We start from the raw sequence: 3,439 nt of genomic DNA, 5'->3' as shown, positions 1-3,439 counted from the left end.
TTTAAGGGCCTAGGCAACATGATCCAAAGCCTATGACATGATCAAGGAGTTGAAATTTTCGTTTCAGAAGCAAGCAGAAGCTGAAATATATTAGATATATACAAACTTCACTAGATTGTGAGATGATCGAAAGATAGGAGATATCGGAAAGGAGACTATGGGCAAAGTGTTCACTATACTCAAAACTGCTCAGAGTCAAATCCGGAAGAACACCAATGATGGTGAATAAAACAACCAACTTTAATAAAAAGGGTAAGACCAATGGCAAAGGCAATTCCAAAGGTGCTAGTGAGACTTACACACAAGAAAGTCACACTATTAAGAGGGGTCTCTCCTTGGATCTATGGTGGAACTCATCTTGGTACATTTTATACACACCCTATGCCACCAAGATAGCCATTCTAAATATTTCCTATATTCACCATACACCCCCTTTAAGCCAATGTCTTAACCATGTCAAAAACCCATTTCCTCGCTTCTTTACACCTTCCACAAGTTCCCTCCGGAACGTCCGGATCGTTCGGCATCCGACACCTACTTCGGAGTATGTTCCGGAGTTGGTCAAGGGTTGTTTGGCTCTCTATTTTTCTCCGAATGTTCCTACGAAAGTAGTGTTGGAATCCAGGTTGTCCGCGATGTCACTCCAAAAGTTCCGAAGCTACCTCCGGAAGGTGTTCTGGACACCCCAAAGGGTTGATTTTTAGCGGGCTATATAAGACCCATTTCTTATTCCCTAAGGGGTATCCTCAGCACCCAACTCGGGGTGAGATCTTTCTCTCTCCTACTTGATTTTTTAAAGCTCAAAAGCTCCATATTCACTCAATCACTTCACTTATGAGTGAAAAGAGAGAGGATCACTCAATCTACACTTCGACCAAAGCTATTTGAGTTACCTTTTGATTTCATTGAAGATTTATTACTCTTGGAGCTTGGGCCCCTAGGAGGTTAGAGGTTCCTCTGGAAGCTTCCTTGCTTGTGGTGTGCACTGGAGAAGTTTGTAAAGGTGTGGTGGTCACCTTCAAGACCAACCCCGAGTGATTCAAGCCTCATCCGTTGGGTGTGACTCGGGGGAAATACGACAAGCCTTCAGTGATGTTTCAGAGCCTTGTCTTTAGCATCGCTCCAATGAAGAGTAGCACTTCCCCAGGGAAGTGTGAACTTCGGGATAAAAACCGTGTCATCGACTCACTTGTGGTTAATCCTTTCCCCCACCTTTACATTGATTTGTATGCTTATTGGCTTGCTAATTAGATTGTTAACCAACATACTTTTCTTTGAGCTTTCTTGCCATATAAGCTATGTTCATCTAGTTGCATATCTAGAGAACCTACTCTATCAACAAGTCCTTGAAATTGGTAATTAAGATTAAAATGTGTAGTTTTCTATTCATCCCCACCCCATCTAGTCGACAACATCGATCCTTTCATGTGTCAAGCCATATTGGTCCCTTCTAATATGACAAATGCCTTGACCATTATTCTTGGTTCATGTGGTCTGCCAGGGCCAACATTATATACAATATACATAGTCAATGTGGGTGGACCCAAGGTGACTACTAGTAATGATACCCTCTAGCAAACTTGGGTTAGTGACAAAATTATTTTGCTGAATTTCAAATTTATTGAAGAAGTCACCTACACTGGTCTTTTGAATTACCAAGACAATCAATACCCTTGCCAATGTGTGAACCACGTCATCCAGTTGATTACATAAAATAACATGACCTGGCAGTTTAATGTTGATGCCAACTAAAGGTACCTAGTTCAGCTACATTTTTGTGACATACTGTCAAGTTCATGGCATGACTAGGAGGATCGGTCATATTGATTCAGAGGCCCTAGGGGGAAATGAGGTGGGATTAAAAGTAAGCAAACACGATTAAATTGGTTGTCGGGAAAATATTATACTTATCAAAATATATGTGCTACATGTACTTCGACGTAACGATTGCACAAGAAGTTTGGATTGGTGTCACAAGGGGGGGGGGGGTTCTAGAGCCCCTGCCCTTTACTTAAGGTGGTGGGGCCGAAGGTTCCTTAGACCCGACTTCTCTAGTTGCTCATGGTTGGCAAAAGTTAGGTATCCGTGAGTCATCATTATTATTTTAATTAGTGACGATGGTGTTTGATATGCCCATTTTGTATCATGTTTTCCTACTGATATTTATAATGTTTTTTATCATTATAACACTTTTCATGCAATTATAATACCTTTTTCTCTTAATTTGCAATATTTACATGAATAGAGAGATTGCCAGCAGCCGAAATTCTGGACCTGGAAAAGGTACATCAGAGATACCTATTCTACATAGCTCCAAATGACCTAAAATTTTACGGAGAATTTTTATGGGATATAAAAAAAATAATGGAGCAAAGAAGTACCATAGGATGCCCACCAATTACCCACAAGGCAACAGGGCGCGAACACCCCCCCGCACGCCCTAATGCCTTGTGGGGCCCCTAGAAGGCCTCCGTCCCCCATCTTCTGCTATATGAAGGGTTTTGATCTAGAAAAAATAGAGGGAGGACTTTCAGGACGAAGCACCACCGTCGCGAGGCGGAACCTGGGCAGGAGCACTTTTGCTCTCCGGTGGAGCGATTCCACCGGGGGTACTTCCTCCGGGAGGGGGAAATCAAAGTCATCGACATCACCAACGATCCTCTCATCGTGGGAGTACCGATCTTCATCAACATCTTCACCAACACCATCTCATCTCAAACTCTAGTTCATCTCTTGTTTTCAATCTTTGTCTCAAAACCTCAGATTGGTACCTGTGGGTTTCTAGTTGATTACATCTTTTAGTTGATGCTAGTTGGTTTATTTGGCGGGAGATTATATGTTCAGATCCTTAATGATATTCGATACCCCTCTGATCTTGAACATGAATATGATTTGTGAGTAGTTACTTTTGTTCTTGAGGACATGGGAGAAGTCTTGTTATAAGTAATCATGTGAATTTGGTATTCGTTCGATATTTTGATGATATGTATGTTGTTGCTTCCTTTAGTGGTGTCATGTGAATGTCTACTACATGACACTTCACCATACTTGGGCCTAAGGGAATGCATTGTGGAGTAATAAGTAGATGATGGGTTTCTAGAGTGGCAGAATCTTAAACCCTAGTTTATGCCTTATTCCATAAGGGGCTGATTTGGATCCATATGTCTCATTCTATGAATAGATTTATCTTAATTCTTCTTTCGTGGTCGCGGATGCTTGTGAGAGGGGGTAATCATAAGTGGGAGGCTTGTTCAAGTAAGAACATCATCCAAGCACCGGTACACCCACATATCAAATTGTCAAAGTACCGAATGCGGATCAAATAAACATGATGAAAGTGACTAGATGAATTCCCATGTGTCCTCAAGAATGCTTTGCTGACTATAAGAGAAAGTTCCGGCCTGTCATTTGCTATAAAAAAGAATGGTATACCTTGCTA

Source organism: Triticum urartu, chromosome 3, assembly GCF_003073215.2.
Source record: "Triticum urartu cultivar G1812 chromosome 3, Tu2.1, whole genome shotgun sequence".
NCBI lineage: Eukaryota > Viridiplantae > Streptophyta > Magnoliopsida > Poales > Poaceae > Triticum > Triticum urartu.
Note: the sequence above shows the minus strand (reverse complement) of the source record.